Below are 22,622 nucleotides of genomic sequence, written 5' to 3'. Positions count from 1 at the left end.
GTATTCAAAGTGCATGTTTCAGTCTGCATGTCAGAATTTTTTTAATGAAATAGAAGAGGATTTGAGAAGTCACTCAAAATGATCCGTAATTTTTCTTTCTGAAGCACTAATCATACTTTCTATGGCAAAATTAACCCCCTCATGTTGTTCCTTTTTAAATTGAGTGTTTTCAGACTTACCACTTCATTCCAATCAAGATGGCTTCTGGTGTGCCATACTTTTGTCATAAGTAAGACTGTTAGCGCTCTAGTTGTTCTTTAGAACACTCTGGGACATTCTGTCATTGGGCTATACTTGGGGTACATCTGGGTGATATTTGGGCTACATTTAGGCTCTTTTGTCTCTGGTGGCCATCTTGGGAGACTGTATGTCAGAATTGTTTAATGAAATTGAAGAGGGTTTGAGAAGTCACTCAAAATGTGCCCTAATTTTTCTTTCTGCAGCACTAATCATAATTCATATGGCAAAATATACCCCCTCATTTTGTTCCTTTTTAAATTAAATGTTTTAAGAGTTACCACTTTATTCCAATCAAGATGGCTTCAGGTGTGCCATACCTTTGTAATAAGTAGGACTGTTAGCGCTCTAGTTGTTCTTTAGAACACTCTGGGACATTCTGTCATTGGGCTATACTTGGGCTACATCTGGGTGATATTTGGGCTACATTTGGGCTCTTTTGTCTCTGGTGGCCATTTTGGGAGACTGCATGTCAGAATTTTTTAATGAAATAGAAGAGGATTTGAAAAGTCACTCAAAATGTGCCCTAATTTTTCTTTCTGCAGCACTAATAATACCTTCTATTGCATAATATACCCCCTCATTTTGTTCCTTTTTAAATGAAATGTTTTAAGAGTTACCACTTTATTCCCATCACGATGGCTCCAGGTGTGCTATACCTTTGTAATAAGTAGGACTGTTAGCGCTCTAGTTGTTCTTTAGAACACTCTGGGACATTCTGTCATTGGGCTATACTTGGGCTACATCTGGGTGATATTTGGGCTACATTTGGGCTCTTTTGTCTCTGGTGGCCATTTTGGGAGACTGCATGTCAGAATGTTTTAATGAAATAGAAAAGGATTTGAGAAGTCACTCAAAATGTGCCCTAATTTTTCATTCTGCAGCACTAATCATACTTTCTATGGCAAAATATACCCCCTCATGTTGTTTCTTTTTAAATTAAATGTTTTAAGAGTTACCACTTTATTCCAATCAAGATGGCTTCAGGTGTGCCATACCTTTGTAATAAGTAGGACTGTTAGCGCTCTAGTTGTTCTTTAGAACACTCTGGGACATTCTGTCATTGGGCTATACTTGGGCTACAACTGGGTGATATTTGGGCTACATTTGGGCTCTTTTGTCTCTGGTGGCCATTTTGGGAGACTGCATGTCAGAATGTTTTAATGAAATAGAAAAGGATTTGAGAAGTCACTCAAAATGTGCCCTAATTTTTCATTCTGCAGCACTAATCATACTTTCTAAGGCAAAATATACCCCCTCATGTTGTTTCTTTTTAAATTAAATGTTTTAAGAGTTACCACTTTATTCCAATCAAGATGGCTTCAGGTGTGCCATACCTTTGTAATAAGTAGGACTGTTAGCGCTCTAGTTGTTCTTTAGAACACTCTAGGAGGCTGCAGTAGAACACAAAGGAATCAACTGACAGTCTCTGTTCTTGTTGGATGTACATGTTTTACTGAGAATGTCAGACTTCATTTTCACATGACTGAGAAAGATAATGTGAATTTACAGAAAATATGCTTTCAGTTTAGCTTATGGATCCCCTTCCAAACCACTGTGGGAAAATCATGAGATATTAGTTTTCTTTCAAACAATATTCATGATATCACAGCAGTAGGTTTTTTCACATGGTAAAATCACCTTAGAACCCACCACAATTCCTAAAACGAGTATGGTACCATCAACAAATGATTTATAATGTAACTAAAGTCCTAAAACCCTCTATTAACTACAATGCTTTTTAATGAGGTGCTATCATGTATATTGGTCCCAAGATGGCTGCCAACACTTCTTGGATGAAGTGCTGACAGCCAATCAGATCAGATGTGTGGTTAGGCTCCGCCCAGATATATATCTTTTTTTTAACCTAAATTACTCAAAATCCACTGGAGCACATATATTGAGACCTAGCAAAGGCACATCGGGCTAACAGTCCCTACAATTTTGCCAAGTTTCGTGCAAATCCATTCAGCCGTTCGAGCTAAAAGTGAGGCCAACCGCCCTATGGAAATTAACATGGGAAAAAAGCGTTTTGGGACCCCCCTTTTTTCTCGGCCCCCCCTTGATGAAACCCCCCCAAATTGTCAGGGGCTGCTCAGAAACAAAATGTTCCATTTTCCTGAAAATTTCAGCCAATTCCGTCCACAAACGCCAAAGTTATTAGACATAGAATTTTCAAAAATCCCATAGAGAAAAAATCCTAACTATATATACCTACTGGCGACCGCCAGCAGGTAATATATATATATATATATATATATATATATATATATATATATATATATATATATATATATATATATATATATATATATATATATATATATATATTTTAGCTTTATTTGTTTTTGGTGAGGACCGTAGGCATCTAAGTCTGACATGTGGTTTCCTTTCACTTGAGATAATATTACAGAGGCCTTCCAGCAAAAAAAAACAACTTAGGGCCAGATGTAGAAAGGCTAATATCAGTCGGTAACAACCGAAATTAACGAATTTCGGCCGTTACCGACCGGTAATAGGCTTTTCTGATGTAGGTGGCCAATTTACAGATTCGGTAAAATCTGTAAATGACATGTAGGAAGCACTTTGAAGAGTGCTTCTGTGCTTTAAGGATTCGTTATTTACCACCAACTATTAGTTGGTGGTAAATAACGAATACCTCTGTAAATGCAAATCTGTGCATTTACACCAGTGCCATGTATGTCTGCCACATGTGCACACAAGCACTATTCAGGGGTGCAACAGGGTGTCAATGTGACACCCTGCCTCCCTTGACTCTTTCCCCATTTTACAGAATCGGTATTTACTGATTCGGTATTTGCCATTCATTCCTATTGGCCTCCAGACCCATAGGAATGAATGGCAATTACCGAATCTTACCGATTCGGTAATTTTTAACGAATTTTTTGCTACATAGTATTTACCGATTCTAAAATACCGAATCGGTACAATTCGGTATTTAAGAATCGGTAAATACTATTTACCTACATCTAGCCCATATGCTTTTAACCGACGTCACATCATCAATAATCCCCAACAATGAAGGTTCTAGAAGGACCCTTTGTTTGATGTTATCTAGTTGGATTTTAAAACTAATTGGGAAATCATTCATTAGATCACCTCTTTAAAGGACCTGGTCAAAGATAATGCACCATAATGTAACATCAGTTTGTAAAGTTGCGAAGACTTGTGCTAAGGCAGTACAATTCTGGGCAGCTGCCTACTGGGCTACTAGGAAAGGGGCACAACATAGTCACCCGAAGCACCATAGCTGGTTCCATTCCCAGAAGATGTCACTTCTCAAAGGGCACCAAAAATCCCTCCCCTGAGATGAGCCCTGGTACGATTCACACTATGAAACTGCTGACACTGTGTCACCAAGGTTGGAATAAAACACCCAGGGGCTTCCTAGAGAGAGATGAGACCCATAAAGTGCTAAAGATTGTAGACTGCGGAGTGAGACACACATGAACACAATGTTGGGAAAAGTGAGGCTTGTGGAGTGGCAATGTGTGCAGGCTGTGCCACTAAGGGATGAGTGAGACACACAGATACACTACAGAGAGTCAATAAACATATGATGTGTCCATACAAGGAAGAGAGCTTCCTTACATGAAGGAACAAGACTAATAATGTGCCACTGAAGCAAAGAGCTAGGCCCAATATTTTTCACCTTGAAAGGAGGAATTGTGAGAACCATAAAGTGTCTCTGTCAGGAGAAGTGGGACTGCAAAAAAGGCACATCCCCGTGGAGTAGGGTGAAAGTAGGTGAGAAAAATAGTATGCCATTGCAGTGAAGAATGAGAGCCATGGGGCCCATGACTTACAAGTGAAGTAAGACGTTAGGCCCTAGTTAAGCCGTGGTAGCAAGGAGGAAGATCTGGTTGCTGGCATTGTAGAGAAAGAGTGACCTACAACGAACAAGCGGGGCATACAACATGTCAGTGAAGAGAAGAGCAAGGCCCACAAGAAAGCACCGTGGGAGGAGTGAGATGCTTGATCTGCTTTTGCAGAGAAGCAAGCATCCGGGGTATGCCTCTGTGGAGAGCATTGGGATCTAAAGTGTTGTCAGTGCAGATAGATTTGAGTCTATCAAAGTGCCCTTGCATAGCCCAGCTAATTCCACAACATGGCATTGGAAGGAACAGTACAATCCACAAAATCCCATGACAGAGAGGATTAAAGTTTATGATACACTACTACACCATGAGCGAAATCCACTTTGTGTCAATGCTGTGAGCACTAAAAGCTATATAATCTCACTAAAAGGAGTGATATCTGTGATGTGCTACTACAGAGAAGTGATAAACATTGTCTGCTACTGAAGAGAAATCTGAAAATCAGGGAATACCACAGCAGGGTGATTGAGATCTCTAATGTGCCACCAGAGCTGATGTAGATCTGCTCCACGTGAAGAACCAGACTCCTCGAGCAACTAAACTGACTTCCTGATATGAATTAAGGCACTCGGGGCCTCACCTACAAAAATAAAATTTTCCTGCTACGCCTTTGTGAAAGGCTTACAATCTCCTTTGACTTGGTGTTTAAATATTAATGTTTTACAACCGGTTTTCGTTCACAAAATATTAATACATATGATAAGGAATCGATATTTGGAAGTGGGCTCTTAGACACGCCCTTTCCAAATGCCGATTCCTTATTATTTCCTCAACCCAAAATCTATTCTGAATCATTAATTGGATTAAGAGAATTCGCTTGGAAAATTATTTGAGACCCTCAACAGCTATTGTTGGTCAATGGTATGTTTTCCTACTGACATACCAACAGCCATTAGCGTCATCATTTGGTCTTTACCTCCACCAGGATGTTGTTTTACAAGACAAAGACACAATGTGGGATCTGTATCAAGTACATGTGATCTAAAATTACCTCCTAACCCAAGACCACTGGAATTTATTTAAAATTTGGGTAGGGGTAAGATTAAAAAGAATGTAAAGATGTGTCCAAGTAGATATAAGGTTTCCTCACATCAGAAAATATTATTTTTATCTCAATGCTTAACAGGTCAACATATTTCAGCCATACTTATCATTGACCGAAAATAGCTGTTAAAGGTCACAAAGGGTTTTCCAAGAGAATATACACAGTGAATTTTCCAGAGAGATCCTTGGATGACAACATCTGATCCCACTTTTTTTGGCTGGGGGTTACTTTTGGGAAGCGGAGTGGGAGACAGATTTTCCTTGCTTCTCTCTCCTCCATTGATATTTCTTGAGCAGAGCGATGGGTCAGTAATTCTTCTGTTGAACTGGGTCAGCTGATTTGTTTTCAGTAGGACCATACTTCAGCGTGTTTCCAATCCTCAGGGAAGGAGCCTGCGGTGATGGAGGTGTTCAGGCCCTTCCTATGCTCTATACCGATCATCTTGCTTCCGAGGTTGAAGACGTGGTAAGGGAGGCTGGCTCCGTAAGAGCTCCTGAATGTACAGAATTCATGATGGAGATAGTGTCTTGAGTAGTGTAGAGATTCCAGTGGGTAAGCAGATGTTCGGGTTTTGTGTTTGTGGGCGTGAGCTGGTCGGTGCTGTCAGGGGCAGAGGTTCAGCTTTCGACGTTTTTGTAGATGGCCAAGATCTTGTTGTGGAAGAAGTCAGGAAGATAGTCACACAGTTCCTGGGAGGGTGTAATGTTGTTCTGGGTGGCAGAGAGCTAGAAGAACTCCTTCTAGATGGCAAAGAGTTACTTGCTGTGGTTTGGTCTGGCTTCAGTGCGGTCGGTTAGGGCGCTCTTCTTAGTTAGTGGTACTAGTTGAGGGCAAACCTGAAGGTGATGTGGTCTTCTGTCTTTTTGCTGATGCACCACTTCCTTTCTAGTTGCCGGCAGTTGCATTTGCTGGAGTGTAGTTCCTCTGTGAACCAGCTTGCTATTTTGTTTGGTCCTTTGAACTTGCCTGTCTTGGTGGGGGCAATGGTGCCAGCGCATTTTGTGATCCACAGGGAGAAGCTTTTGAATGATTGCTCAGGGTCATGTTTGGCAGGAGTGCAGAACATTATTCCATTGATCTTTTGATACCTTTTTCCAGTCTCTGCAAGTGGATGTGGGGGGCATGTTGCTGGTGTGGGTGGGTCTTGAGATGTTGAAGTGGATGCTGTAGTGAACTGACCAGTTGAGTTTGTGTGGTTGTACCTGGCTCTGTTTGCTGAATGTGCAGATTAGGTCAAGCATGTGTACTGTGATGTGGATGGGAACAGTGACAAGCTGTTCGAGACCAATGTTACTCATGCTCTCCAGGAGGTCTGAGGTGTTGGCGTTGTTGGGGTTGTTGAAGTGGTAGTTGAGGTCCCCTAGAAAGCTGTAGTGCTCAGAGTTGATTGCGAACGGGGCGATAACGTCTGGGATGGTGTTGCAGAAGCTGGGGTGTGGTCCTGGTAGTCTGTAGGCAAGGGTGCCTCTGTTTTGTGCTTTTCCCGTCTTTGTGGAGTTAGAAGTTGTAGTGTTCCATTATCGAGGTTGGGTCATTAAGGAAGCCATGCAGTGGATGCTGTTCCTGTAAGATGATGGCAATTCCACCTCCGTGTTTGTTGGTTTGTTCCCGGTGCGTTATTTTGTAGCCTTCAGGGATGGCGATGCCAGTTGCAGATACAAAGGATTAGCTATGCTTATGTGACGATAATGATGGCTGGGGTGAGGGATGAGATTGTGTCCCAGATCTCTGTGGTGTGTTTACCGAGTGATTATGCATTCAGTAGGATACACTGGAGTTGTGCCGTGGTGGTTTGGTTTGATGTGGCGGGTGCGGCTACTTTTACAGTGTCTCCAGTGTCGTTAGTTGCTTCAAAGCTGAAGGTGAAGCGGCAGTGTCAGCAGGAGAACGGTCCTCTGGTGGCACGCGGAGATGTGCCTCAGTAGTGATTGTCTATGCGCCCTGGAACCAGGGCTCGAAAGTCTCTGCGGTGTAGCTCGACAGGGTAGAAGAGCTAGGGTCTTCTACCCCGGGCATGGTCTGGACGTGGACATGCTTGTCTTTGGCAAGGCCGTGTCGTGGCTATCATAAATAGTCCTGGGAGGTCAGAGGGGCCGGCAGGAAGGCAGGAGGGCAGGAAGCGGGAACTTGCCAGAGAATCAGCGACAACTGCAAACACTCTGGAAGTATCCAACACTGAGCTCCTAAAAGTAAATACAAGCCACTAGCAGTAACATCAATTTTAATGAGTAAAATAAATTAGGAAAAAGCTAAGATGGAAAAAGCAGGTAGTGCAAGGTCCCCACAGAGGTAACGAACCAGAGGGCTTTGGGATTGTGGAGCGGTCACCTTACCAGGGAGCCAATCAGCTCCACAGAGGCACAGCCACGAAACAAGACTACCGTAGTCGAGAACTGCTCACAGAGGCCAAGCAGTGACCTCCATAAATAGTCCTGGGAGATGAGTGGGGCAGGCAGAGAGGCGGGAGGGCGGGGAGTGGAAACTAGCATGAAAATCGTCAGCAACTACAAACACTTGGGAAGACTCCCGACACTGAGCTAGTGAAGTAAATACTAGCCACTAACAGTTACAATAGCAGTAATTTAAATGCGTAAAAAAATGAGTAAAAAGCTTAGGTGGAAACAGCAGGTAATGCAAGATCTCCACAATGGGCGCAACCGGAGGGCTTGGGGCCGCAGAGCGGTGAAACATGAACACGGAGGTTGAGGCCATCTCGCAGGGGCCGAATGTTATCAGCTGATAAGATACATTCTATTAACAGTAGCGGCAGGGGCGTAACAAACACCCCAGCAGCCCCCGCAGGGCGGGGGTGGTCCCCAGTCTTCAGTAGATGAAGGGGGGCCCCTGCTGCAGCTGCCTTTGAGAGAGCTGTGTCTCTCTCTCAAAAGCAGCTGCAGCAGTCTGCTCTAAGCTCCTCGCGCAATAAACAGACCACGCAGTGTCAGCGTAAAAGTGAACGCGTTGTGCACACCCCTCTTGAGTGGGACTCGGTAAATGTGGAAAGCCGACATACCTGACATGTGGCGAGGGCGCAGTGTTTTGCTATGTGCCTTGTGCACAGGTTTGCCCACGGTGAATTATAATTATTAGAAAGAAGAATGCTCCAGATGCAGAAGCACTTCCTCAGCCACCAAGTTTGAGACAAGGAACGAGACAGTGAGTACATTTCTTTTTATTGTTGAAAGGTGAAACAGAGGACTCGGTGGAATGGGATAAGGGGCCTGCAAGTAAGGGAAGATTATCTCTGTTCAGACGGCCTGTAGGTCCTTTCTCTGACATAAGTGTCTGTGTAATATAGTTTGTAATCACTGTGACATTTTTCAGAACTTTTGATTGTTCCTTTTTCATAATAGAAAATGTGTATTAAACAAATAAACCTTTAATTGCTTGCTTTATCGTAGTCAGTTTCACTCTCACCCTGACATCTGTTTAAGACCTCCAAGTCATTTTTTATTTTTTCTATTCTTTCGGCATACCATGTGAGCCTTCCCTCTGAGTTCGGTAAGCTGAGTTACAGTGACAATCGTTATGTACAGCATGTAGAGGTGCCAAAATGGCAGCTGTACCAACATTAATTTTACTGTGAAAGAAACGCATCCTCATTAAAACATGAATGCATGTGAGAGTGATGTGCTCTCTGCCCACCCTTGTTTGGGCGATACATTGTTGGTAGTTCTTAGTATTTAGTGTGTATCCTTGGCTTGGGATGGTGGCACTTTCCTTGTATGGCCGGAGTACATGTGGATACTGGATGAAAACTGCAAACTGATTGAAGAGCACCCGCCATGCATTTACTAAAAATAAAAAGCTTGTCTATTAGGTCAAAATTATTTTGTTTGAAGAAAGTGATCAGCTTACGTTTTGGAGAATTATGTATTATAAGTGCCATGTATGTCTGCCACATGGCACTTTTAAAAAGCACAAAATTGCTCTTTTAAAGGTTTTCGATATTTACCACTAACTTGTAGTTGGTGGTAAATAACGAATCCTGAATGCAAGAAGGCACTCACTTGAGTGCCTCCTACATAGCTTTTTGGATTCAGTAATTACCGATTCCATAAAATATTTATTTGGTATTTTACCGATTCCTTAAGGAATCGGTAATTACCGAATCCCTAAACCTGCCTCCTACATCTCAAACCCTAAATACTGGTCGTTAGCAACCGAAATTCAGTTATTTTGGCCGTTACCGACCATAATTGGGATATGTATGTATGTATGTATGTATTGGCATTTATATAGCGCACTACTTACCCGTAGGGTCCCAAGGCGCTTCGACCGCTGCGAAACCCTTCCTGGCTTCCCTGAGAGATGGTCCCTTAATGGGTATCTCCAGGGTGAGACCAGGCATCCCTGGCGGTCTGGTGGGGCCGTTAGTGAAGATGAGGCAAGCTAATGCCCAGAGTTGCCGAGTGTGATCGCTGATCAGAGTGGGCACCGAGGCGAGAGAATTATCGAGTCCGCTGACCCTGGTCCAGAAACCTGCCGCGCCGGGAATCGAACCCTGGTCCCGGGCCGTCCTCTGCTCTCGGGTCTGCCGCCTCTAACCAGTGAGCCACCCTACATATGGCCCTTAGAATCTACCTAGAAGGGGCAGGAAGGGAAAGTGTCTGGAAGTAAAAATATAGAAGGGAAGTTTGTTGCCATGTGAACGTCCTTTTACTGCACAGCCTGTATTATGTGTGGCATTTTAAATCTTAAAGAAATTGTGCTGAAAACAACACCACTTTATCAACAATTCCTTGAAAAAATATGGAGTGGGTGCACCCGGAATATCACTTGGGTAGGTCAGCCTTCTTTGTCACACTAGGAAAGTAGTGAAATATTTCAGGAGTCATCCTTCAGAACCTGTCATTGCCCTGTATTTGAGAATAGTGTTGTAAAAACTCCATTGGCCTAATGTTCTGAGTGGAAGAACATCTTCATGTACAACAGTGGAATTCAGCCTTGCTTGCACTCTCAGTCAGTCCAATTCAGGGTTGATATTTACATCCAAACACTTTAAAAAAATCACCAGCCGCCACTGATTAGAGGTGATCCCCCAAATACTCCAGACGACATTGGACTCACTTGCTCTGTGCAGTGTACGGCTGGTATAAGAATTTTTACTGGGGATGGTTTTAGTTCCCAGTCTGACCCTGCCTTCAGCTGCTGGAGGCTGCTGAGTGGCCAGGTCATGGTGCGATGGTATGCTTGTCAAGTCAGCTAGGGGTGCAGGTAGGTGGGATGCTCCCTTTAGACAGGAAAGAAAGCTGACAAGAGTGAGAGGTGGACGCTGAGTGCAAAGAAAGTGCCAGCCTGGACAATCCCCAACTCCCCTCTACAGACTGAGTTATCATCTATCATCAGTAGAGCGGCTGCCAATGCTCCATGCCCATGTCTAAGATGGAGCTGTGCACATACATTCACTGTTTGGGTGTCATCAAATTCCTTTCTGCCCCTGCAGAATACTGCAATTTGTTGTTCAGTGAGAGGATGGTGATGCTGCAGCTAATGCAGTAAGCTTTCAGTTGCACTGATGCAGCATGCACTACCACCTACCAGTGTCTCCTGACTCAATCTTGAAGCGTGTTTAAGCCAGTGTCCTCCTTCTGCAGAGATGCCAATGTTACCCATGTGTGGGTTCAGGTGCTGACAGCTATCATCGTCCCTGACCAGAGTCTCTGTGCTCTGCACCGTTATTACACCATGTGCAGTCCACAGTGATAGACACAGATTTACATTCTCTGCTTTTAGCCATCCAGGCTAACAGCATAGCAGAAGATACCCAAGGGCCTATTTTCAGGCAACTCACAAAGCCTGACCACCATGGCCCAACGAAGGGGCAGCTGAAACCTAAGGTTGCCCTTCCTGCTTGCGGTGGAGTTCATATATCGGAGACTTGAGTTGGAATGACTATGACTCTCCAATATATGTGTGTGGAGTGGTGTGGCTCACTGGTTAGAGCTGGCAGACCCGGGACCAGAAGTCGGTTCAATTCCCGACGTGGCAGGGTCGTGGACCTGGGTCAGCGGACTCGATAATTCTCGCTTCGGTGCCTACTCTAATCAGGGGTCCCACTCGGCAACTCTGGGCATTAACTAGCCTAATCTTCACAACGGCCCCATCAACGCCAGCAGGGACCATCCCACAGGGAAAGCCAGGACGGGCTCCCCAGCGTTATACAGCGCCAGGAAACCTACGGGTAGCAATGCGCTTTACAAGCTCAAACATTAATTAATTAATTAATATGCAGGTGGGACTGGAGACCACCATGGAGTAAGTGATGTGACCCAGTAACTGCTGCCCAGACCAGGTAAAGTTGCAAATTAATGCACGTGAAGTAGTTCCTCACTATTTTCCTTCTACATTTGGCCAATTTTTGGTTCTCAGAATCCATCTATGATCTGTTATATCCCCTATCCCTTCCCTGATGGTACATTGGATTTAACCTACTAGGAAGTTCTTCAAGCTAGCCAATTAACATAATTCTACTGTCACGAATAACTCCATTCTTGAACTGGCAAACACTTTAAAGACATCCACTCTTAGGCAGTGCCTAATTTATGCAGTGACATAAAGCACTCAGTTTTGTGCAGTGGAGCTTATGTTTCATTATCAGAATTAAACCAAGAAGAAATAAGAAGGTAGATAAAGAGCATGGAACAGCATGAGAAAGATTGGCAACACTACCAAAGGGACAGGCCAGGAATGAACAAAGACCTGCAAGAATGAGAAAGAGAAACAAAGGGTGTTGTGGTGGAATCTTCACGAAGTATCATTGGTATTCAGCATTCAGCAGCACTGGCTGTGGGCTCCAAGGAACCAGCCTGTTCACTGCGCTTATTTTGTTATAAATTAAACACTTCTGATAGGGTAAACCTAAATGAGCTTCAAACCTTCTCACAGAATTTGTCCAATTTCTTGTATGGACACCCAGCTTTTAAGAGTGCAGTTTAAGGCGCTCTGCCTAACTCACAAAATTCTCAAAGGGAAAGCTCCCACTATCCTCAAAGATCTCATCGTTCCCTACACCACCTCCAGAACCCTCCGATCCTCTAATACCTATCTAACCCTGCCACCCAGGATCAAGATGGCACGCTCCGGAGGCCGGCGTTTCTCCTATAACGCTTCCAAACTGTGGAACTCACTCCCCTCTGATCTCCGGGCTCAACCCAATCTCTTGTCATTCCGAAAATCTCTAAAGACCTGGCTGTTCCCGTAATCTCTTTCTCATGTTCTCGCCTGTACTTCTCTCAGCACTGGGACGCTTACGGGCAGCCATGCGGTTTAGAAGTCTTTTAACATTTAACATTTAACAATACCAATTACAGTTTTAGCATTGTCCATTATTATTGTAGGAGGGCAGTGTTACTCTGTGCCTATGGTCTGCAAAACAGATCACTGATTCATAAAAAATGAGAACCACTTGTCACTCCACCGCCTCCCAGCCACAGACCGCTTTCTTATGGACAAGCACAAACACTTCTTTTTTTAGGATTTCTTCCTCAATTACACAAAGGCAAAGAAGAAAGTGTTTGGCCCAGTGGAACACACAGTGCACTCAGTGCTTCTGTGTAGAATGCATGTATTTTCTGATTTGTGCATACATGATGTTATGTTATTGACATTTGTGTAGCACACAGTCTGCCGTTATCACGGTCTTCATTCAGCTTGCCCTGCGCACATTGCTACTGTGGAACAGTGATGCCCATATATTTGAAGAATAAAGATAGAGAATATAAATTTGTGTTCCATTTAGTCACATTTTGAATGGGAGATAATCTGAATACCCCCAACCATCCCTTGAGGATATGGGCTCATATTAGCAGCAATGTCATGTAAATACATGAGCTCCTGTGTCTTAGGCATCATTGGATGGTACCTGCCATAAGGGTCTTTGCTTTCTTTGGTATTCAAAGCAGAACAGGACCCTAAACCACCTGCTGATGCCTGAGGTGAGTTGTACACCCAATTAGTAAGGTGGGAAGTGAAAAATGGTAAGTGAAGTAAGAGAAAAGGGTCACAAATATTCTGAGAATATGTTGGGAGATGGTGAACATAATGGGAAAAAAAGAGTGAAGACACAAGGAGAAACAGGTATAAAGTAACATCAATTTAAGAACTTTCAGTGGGACAAAGTCTATGTCAGTTTAAATCAGACAATACCTGTATTGACCTTTCTTGAGCCACCTAAAGTTTTGCAAGTTCTTTCATGAGTTTGAATCCCTAGCTGAGCTAACTCAGCCTTTTATACTTTCAGGGTTTGTAAACTGGCTACAATTAATTGAATAATAATAATGTGTTAATATTGCAATTTAGTATTAAGAAGTTTAGGGTTGGAATCTCCCTGCTTGTAAGTTATGATACTGTAATGTAAAGGGGCACTGCTAGGCTTATTTTGTAAAATACTCTCAGGTGAAGAGCCTCCTTTCCCAGTACATTCAGTATATTACAGAAAATTGAGCCTGCTTTCCCCTCCCACACTCTGTGCAATCTGGGGCACCACACACTATTAAAGCTCAGCAGTGTGAGAAAAGCTAATTATTAATCAGGGTATGGTAGTCCACCACAAGTAATGAAGTCACTGACTTGATAGGTCTAGTCAAAGGTTTCACTAATGTAATATTGAGCTCAGTCTCTGATAGCTATATATACAGGGCAGACAGGCTCAAATTAGAGAAAATGTGTTAAGCATTTAGAAATACCAAAACAGTTTAAAAGTTCAAAACACAAAAACATAAACCCCCCACTCCAATTTATAAAAATAGGAAATTAATAATAAGCAAAATGACAAAAATCCAATAACAGATATAGGAATTTTCAGTGATCTAAGTGAAAATAGAGTCAAATAGGGCAAAGAACCAATGTTCACAGTAGACCGGGATCTAGGTGCAATTTGTGGCCAGGCACGATGGAAAGTGTGTCAGATATAACAAGCAGATAGTCCCTACTAGAGCCTGGAAGAGAGAAGATCAATAAAATGTCAAATCTGAAAAAGGACTGTCATTTTTCTGAGGAAAAATTATCCTCTGTGCGGGACAAACCCGAAACTTAATTAGATGCCATGGAACTGCCAGAAGGATACCATTTGAAGTTGATATCCTTGAGGCTCTGGAGCAAAACTTACTAAAAATGTTCACAATCTTCTTTTGGTGCCCAAACAACCAAAGAAGTACACTTCTAAGGCTCCCAGGACCTCAGTGGAAGCACTTAGAGATTCTCAGAGTACCAGGCAGAAGACCTCATCACATTGTAGCACTGGAATTCTTCAAAGGAATGTCCCCTTCAACCTTTTGTGTTCCTAGACCTACCTAGGGAATCAGCCCTATGATCCTTGAAGATCTTACTGTCCTTGGATTTCGAGTGGAAGGAGGTCCAACCCTGCCAGGTCCTTCTCACAGATCACACATGCGAAATGCAGCAAATTTGGTCCATCTGGAATCCTTTCGCAAGTCCAGCAGTGTTCTGAGGAAGGCAGGGCGAAGATCCAGCTTTGTAGGGTTCACCAGCCTGTGTGTGTGTGACAGTGCAAGACATAACGTAGTTCCTCTCTGACCAATTGAGTAAAGCCTCCCAAGCCCTGGCCTACCTACTTTTGCAGATGTTTCTGTTTGGTTTACTGCAAACAGGCCTGAAATGCAATGTGTCTGGGAAAATCCAAAATGGTGTCTTAGATTATATTAAATGTGGCTCTGAGGTGGAGGTGTGAGTGAGGAGTTAGTTCACTATGGTAATCAAATTGCCCCTCCACATCTAACACTAATATTCAGCTTGAGGCAGGTAATGTACCCACAACAAACTCAGAGACAGAACTCTAGTAGGGCATAAGCTGAGTCTTTTAAGCAACAAAACAAGATACACAGGAGTTGTCTTGACATTCTGTTCTCTCCCTGTCCACTGTGCCCAACATTTTGCATGTGGCTCAACAGATCTGTAAGCTGCATTTGACGCTTGGGTGTCACCATGATGTCCACTGCAGAAACCTGGCACATTCTGTTGAGCTCAGGTCAGCCTACTGGTTGTTTCTAGGAGGCATTTCACACCTATGTTGTACCTTTTCCCAGGCTTGAGCACAGGCTTTGGCTTATGCCAATTAGCCTTCTAACAGTTAAGGCAGGTAAAGGGAAAAAATCTAAAAGTTACCTTCCTTATTTCGTAAAAAACTGACTTCACCATTGGAGTTTTAATTTTAAAATGTTTAATTTTTTTGTAGCTTGTTCCATTCTAGATATAGCAGTATTAGTATTTTTATCTTTACTATGGTTTTCTACATAGTACAGTTAGACCTGCCACAGTAAAAGTCGATTTTTGGCCTTGTAACTTTTAGGACATGGTAAAATTAATTTTCTACATGTCCCGCTTTTAAATACTATGCACCCTTCCTTTTGGGCTACAATGCTTACATAATTAAAAGAGAGGTTTTTACTTATCACAAAAGGTTATTTTATTAGGTCTCGTTGTAGGTTTTACATTGCAGCAGTCTGGCAACTGCAGTAGGCCATAATATGTGCTGCAGTCTTCAGGTGACATTCAACTTCCAATGCCATAGGTATATTCCCACATGTTATACTATAACAATATAGATATAGAAAAGGTAAATAAACCGATCTTTGCATAGCCAATTTCAACATGTTGTGAGGGTCAGAGCACATACACTGGGCACTGAAGTGAAATGCCACATTGTAGAGAGTCTTATAACCCACATTACATTTCAGGCAAAATGGGGGTAACCATACAAAAAGGGCCATTTTTTCACAGCCATTTCAAATTTTCTAGCATTTTGGATTGAAACATTTTCTGTTTTCAGTACCATCCTTAAAATAACTCCCTCTGTTGAATCTTTAGTCCAACTATTTAGAAGATTGTTTTGGGTTTGTTTATCAGTTTGGTATGCACTGTGGAATGAGGAAAGCTAGAAAGTGAGAACAAACAAATAATAGTTCTATCAGGTTTGTGGCTATTTTTGAGCAGGCCTTAGGCCTTGCATTTTTATATTTGTGCAGTGGGTGAGCTATTGGGTACTGATGCGGCTGACATCGGAGGGCTGCCGGTCCATGGCACGTGCGTGCCTGTGACAAATCCTCGCGAGACCTAACTTTATGGACACACTACGGAAATACTGCAAAATGTTGTGGGTATAGAAAAGGGACATTCATTACAGGACTACCACACAGCTAGCTGTACTGCAATACGAAATTTACCGCATCACACATAGGAGACAGGAGAAGCACCAGAAAACAGACGGCGGCCACAAGGAAATAATACTACACCAGCGTTGATTAGCAGCACTGGTACCCGAGGAGGTGCAATGCCTGCTATGCGTGATTTCGCATTTCAGTGTGGTGATGCACTGAAATGCAAGCCTGTATAAGTAGCAAAGGTTTTAAAGGGACTTGTTTACGTGCAACGTATTGCCTTTCCTAGTTCACGGAAGGGATAAAAACAATCTCCAGATAATAATAGGGTTGACAGGATGATACAATAGCAGAATATTGATATGCGTGGATCTGGTGAGGACTGCGGGCAGCAAGTGCTTGATATGCAATTTGCATAACAAAATACTATATATTTTTTTCGTTATCCTCCATTAGTTATTAGTAAAGAAGGGGTAAGAGAAGCGTTCACTCACAGCATTTGGTTAGTCTTAGGGAGACAAAGAATGCTCTGCTCTGTGGTAGATGCCGCCCAGAAGTCATAGGTATATGTATCAGGAGCTGCCATTGAAATCGCTGGGCTGACAGTGGGTGAAGAATTGCTACATTGTCATTGTAGGTTTAATTTCATGAATCGCGCATTCTCTCTGGTGTTTGTACTTGGGGTACTTGCTGGCTGGTGCCACACATGGGATCAGGTTTGCCTTTGACAGGAGGTATGGTTTAGTGGGGTACATAGTGTAAATTAATGTTGGCGTGAGGAAACAAAAATCGGACCCTTTGTCCATTTAATAATATTGTGTGCATCATGCAGAGGATGAAAAGTTACAGGAACCGCTTTGATGCCTTAGACGCTAGCAGGAAGAATTGTTTTTACGGTGGTCAGTTGAAGAGATTGTTTAACATGTTTTAAACTACCACAGTGGCATTGGGGAGGGCAGCAGCTGAAAGGCTCTGTCTTTATTGGTAGGCAGTGGTTAAATGGGGACCGGACATTAGTCTTTCTGTAGGTGGATGAAAAGGGGAGCAGTGGGCGGTGGTCACGGTCTTGTTGTGACATCCGAGGGGTGGTTTTAAAGGCGGGCGGAAAAACATAATTTCGGATTTTGTCGGGGTGACAGTAGAGTGTAATGGATGCGCTAGTAACAGGCACGAAGGCAGTGGTCTGTGTTTGGAGGTGGTCAAATGAGCGGGCTTCGCTTGAAGGTGGGTCATCAAGAAGGAGGATGTGTTTGGTGGGCTGGCTGAAGTCAGTGTTATGTAACTTTGCTGGAGGGCGCAGCAGCAGTATTTACTGATGTATGTAAATCGCCCTGATAAAAGGGTGGATGTGACCAATGGAGGAACCTTGGGGCATATTACCGAGCAATAGCAATAATTATCGCTATTGCTTGGTTAGAGACAAAAATGTACCGCTGAGCTGCGGCGATTTTTATCGCACATAAACCTTGGTATTACCAAGGTTTGTCGCAAATGCAATAAAAATCGGCCGCAATGCATGAATATCGCTGAAAAGTCAGCGATATTCATGCATTACTGAGCTAATGCTCTTGACCATGTTATCCACCTCCCATTGGATAACATGGCTAAGAACTGCTCAGGGCAGGTGTTAGCTTTTGGAGATATTCGCGCTTAGCGCGAATATCTCCAAAAGTTGGTAATAGGAGATAGCGATGTTAGCGACTGTTTCCAGTTGCTAACATCTTGGCACGCCCACTTTGCATGTCATTAGGGATAAATATCACTGACATGCAAAGTGGGGCCCAAGATGGTCGCTATCTCCTACTAGCTGTCGCTAACTGATGTTAGCGACAGCTAGGTAATAGGGAGATAATTTTATCGCCGCTTTCTTGGCTTTTAAAGCCAAAAAAGCGGGATTAAACCCCCTTGATAATATGCCCCCAGAATCCTTTTTTATGGCTGGGGTAAGCCCCTGCAGTATGGCGGGTTGCTGGCCTGATAGCTCTTAACTGTCGCGGAGAATAAGGGGGTCCCCTCCATGTACTTTGTAGGGAGGCCCCATCAAGTTTCGTAACGCCACTGAGTAGCGGCTTGCTTTAGGGCAGAGTGGTGTAGCAGGGGCGGGGGGGTGAGAAAGAAAGAAGAAAATAAAAAGAACTTGCCTGCAGCCCACCGCTTTGCCAGTCTTCTGCTCCTCTCGTGGATCCTCTGCAGACAGAGGCTCCCAGCCTCCCCTGCGGCTGAGTGCAGATGATTTGCACTTCCAGGAGACAGGGAGCCTCTGCCTGCTGTCTCCAACCCAACAAGTAGCTGGGTTGGAGACAGCTCAGTGCGCCTGTGGATTTGGCTGGCCCTCTCAGGCTGGCCACACCCACATACGCACTGAAAGCAGTGATGTCCACCACTCCCTTGCCTGACTGCCTCCACAATGGTCCCACCCCCAGGACTCAGCACGTAGAAGCTGAAAAATAAAACAATAATAAACTTGTTTTATTATCATTTTATTTTTCAACTTTTGAAGCTGTTGACAGGGGGTGGGGCGCGTCTCCTCCGCCATAGCAGAGGAGCCGCCTTTGGCTTTTAAGAATTTCATTTAAACCTTTATACCTCCTCTTTATGAATCTGCAAAACTGTTTTTAAATATTTTGAACTGTGCATTTTCTCTAAAAGGCCGGTGTGGTTAGTTGTATCTGACATGTAGATAACAGGGACTTAAGACACATTATGCTCTTTATAAGGACTTAGCTTTAATTATTCATTTGCTTATAAAATAAATTGTTTATTCACACGATTGACTGATGTTTGCTTTACTCTGTAAAAAGCAAGTTCTCCTGTAGTTTTTGCACAGAATGACACTATGTGGGGAAACAATGGTCAAGAGCCAAAATGTGTCTAAATTTTGAAGTTTATTTGTATTAATTATGATAAAAGCTCCCAGCTTTCCATTTTCAATTATTTTTTACACATAAATCTTGACACAAAAAATTGTCTCGGCTGTATTTATTTGCAAAATCACAAAAATTTAAATGTTTGCAAATTTTGTTTCACCCTCATACTCCCTCTCTCTACTAATTGTAACTGCCAACGCAATTGCTGTTCCCATTGGCAACTCTGGGAGTGAAAACAAGGGGTGAATTTGCCTAATGAAGCTTAAATAGCTGTCTATGCCTAGGTTTCTGTGTACCGCAATGCTGAAGTTTTCCGTTGAGGGCATTGCCTTTATATGACTAATTGCAACATTAAAACAGGTGTGAAATTGTGATTGCACCTTGATCAAGTGCATACATGTGAAAATATACTAGTTGCAGTTTGTTTTACCGAACAAACACTAAATATAAACACTAATAACTTCGGCAAAAAGAAATCTGGATAAGTACCTATGGAAATGTCCAAAAACGAAATACCATAAACCCAGGGCTGTGATTATAAATTGGTTTGGGTTTGAATAAGGGCTCTGATGAAACGACAGTAACGCTTTTAAATCGTGAAGATGCATGCGCTCTCGTGCCTCAGCAAGAAGCACACAGGGATTGATTTCCCGCCAGGTAGTGGTGTTCAGTAATAGGGACACCACCGAATAATTACATACAGATTAGTCACCAACGTGGATCGAGGAACACAGACACAGGTTTCTAAAAATAAAAATGAAAGCAAGGTAGCGGTGCACTGTTGATGAAAAGGGTTCAGCTCGGCGCCAACAAGGCAGTGGCCACGAGCGGGGGTTTTGCAGACAGCCTCGCGCAGCTGCTGTCAGCCTTTCTCTGCCAGTTTCACAGGCAGCAGGGCTGCCCCGTGTTCTCTGCCAGCCTTCCATGCAGCATGGCTGTCAGGTTTCCAGGACAGGGAAGCATGAATGAATTTATGTACGTTTTTTCCCCAAATTTTGCTTCGTCCCTCGAGATGTCAACCACAATTTGCTTAAGTCCAGCAAAGATCGCAGGACAGGTCATTGCTTCTGAAAGGTTAATAATAAGGCTGTGGCAGAATTGATCATATGGTAGACGAGAAAATTTCCCTCTGCCTCACCTCTGTTGACATTTCGGGAAATCGCTCTAAAGGCATGTATGTCTGCACAGCAAACAGCCCTGCTGTGTCAAACCCCCAGGCACTGGTAGCACCTTCTTCGCATTGCCTAGTCCAATCCCAGTCTTCATACCAAACGATATTTCTAGTCTGCCTTTGACCCCTGGGTGTAAATTCACCAAAATGCCTGCCATAGATGAAGTGACAAGAAGCACACTTTCACTCAGAAGACATCACAGGGTTGAACTCTTAACCCCATTCTTCGCCCCTCAATGGTTTCCAGTTTGCCTCTTTGGGGCTAGAGTCAGGACGGTGAATAAAAACTACAAGAAATACACATGGCAGGGGCGGCTCTAGGCTCATGGCGGCCCTGGGCAGGGAGCGTAGGTAGGGGGCCCCGGAAGAGGGGGTCCGGGCAGGGCTGAGCACAGAGGCCAGTGAAGAGGGGGGGGTTTGGAAGTGGAACAGAGCCGGAGGCCGCCAAATCCCTGCCAGGGGCCGCCACGCAAATATGTATCCATCCTCATAGGATTATTATATCAAGGATATATATATATGCGTGGTGGCCCCTGGGGTTTGGTGGCCGTGTGCAGGTGCACAGCTTGCACATGCCTAAGGCCATCCCTGCACAAGGCTCTTGTAAGCTGCCTTGCTTTTAGTTCCTGACATTGTCTCCATGATGCCTGAGAACAGGGGTAGCAAGGGCCGTGCCAGGTGTACCAAATAGGAAGCTAAGGATTTCGGCTACTACGACGGGCTGCCACTGAATAAAGCTGGTGACAAGACGGATGTCAGCAAATTGAAATTAGACTTCAGTGGAGGTTCACATTTCAGAATTGTTATTATTTTTTGGAATACCATGCTGTGTTCTTACAGATGTGTGCCTTTAGATTATGAACTCTTATGCCCTGGAGCTCTTTTCTGTGTGACACTTACATACATGCACGTGCTGCGTAATTTTGATGTGGATCATCTCTTAACCAGGGCACAAGTCCTAAAAAAATAAGTGGGCTGACTAACCTAGTTAATCAGAATGCATGTGGCTTCACGGTGCTTGACATCATGGCGTGTGACATCATGGCGTGTGACATCATGGCGTGTGACATCACGGCATGTAAAATCTCGGCACGTGACATCGCAGGAAGTGGCATCATAAGAAGTGACATCAGATCTTAAGTCCTCACATATATGTTTAGCAGGTCTATATCATGAGTATATTGTAGCACATTTCGATACAGGGAAACCCTCCTGATTAGGCAGAAGATTTACACTTTTGTAAGCTACACATAAAACCGTGTTGCCTTTTGTCTCCGTAAACTTCCTCTACCCATAGTCCTTTGCAAGAAAAAATATTGGTACTTTACTTATTTCAACGCCTTCTCAGGTGCTGTAAGCTCTATATAAATGCTATTTATTTTGTGTAAATACAGTGAAAGACCGACGCATCTGACATTCTTACACTGCATGCATAACTTGTAAACAGGGACTGAGCAAAGTTAAAAGCTGCCTCTCTTGTATGGGTTAAGTGCTAACAAGGTGTGAGCCTTTGTTTCCCCTCAGCTGCTTCTGTATCAGGTGCGAGTCTCCTGACTTCTCCCAGCCGGAGGACTCATATAAAAGGAGGCCTGATGACCCCTGAGATTGGGCCTTTGTTATCGGTCCAGCAGGAGTCTAAAATACGGAATCCCCGTCCCCGCCTGCACGTTGTCGTGGATCTGAAGCAGACAATGTGCAGGCACTGTTGAAAGTGTCCCGGTGTTCGGAAATTACACGGGGATGAGTTCAGCACATTTTTCAGTGGGGCCCAACTTCTTGGCGGGGTGGACGGCATCTACCCTGTAAAAATAGTGAGCGGACGCCGTCCACCTGCATGCACCCCTGACTCGTGCACTGCTCTTAACACCTTAATTCAGTGCTTGAGTTGGCTTCTCCAGCCATGCTACCTGTATATTGCATGTCGCTGGAGGGGCTCTGATTTTTGGTCACATAGTCACTGCAAATGTCTTCCTGGGGTTAAGTGTGCGTGTTCTTCCACAATGGAGAAACCCTCTCCAGCTATTCATATCAAATATATGGTAAGAACCCTCTGCGAGCAGATCATGTTATTTCAGAAAGGGGGAGGGAGAAATGCCTTGAAAAAAAGCGGTGTCACAGAAAGGCCCAACTCTTCCAAAGAGAAACATCTTTTATTAATGTTCTGAGAGCTTCTCACTTGATAACTGGGTGCAAATCCGAGGCTGAATATTCCTCCTGCTGATGGGCATTATTAGAATTAGGCAGTGGCGTAACGAAACTTGAGGAGGCCCCGCTACAAAGTACATA

At 43.7% G+C, this 22,622-nt stretch overlaps 1 protein-coding gene across 1 annotated transcript in view; it reads left to right on the top strand.

Moving 5' to 3' along the window:
• Positions 1-22,622, top strand: part of HCN4 (hyperpolarization activated cyclic nucleotide gated potassium channel 4) — an 867,966-nt gene that overhangs the window by 261,210 nt on the left and 584,134 nt on the right. The gene's annotated exons all lie outside the window — the stretch shown is intronic.

The sequence above is a fragment of the Lissotriton vulgaris genome, chromosome 2_2, assembly GCF_964263255.1.
Source record: "Lissotriton vulgaris chromosome 2_2, aLisVul1.2, whole genome shotgun sequence".
Classification (NCBI taxonomy): domain Eukaryota; kingdom Metazoa; phylum Chordata; class Amphibia; order Caudata; family Salamandridae; genus Lissotriton; species Lissotriton vulgaris.
Note: the sequence above shows the minus strand (reverse complement) of the source record. Positions and strands in the feature narration are given on the sequence as shown.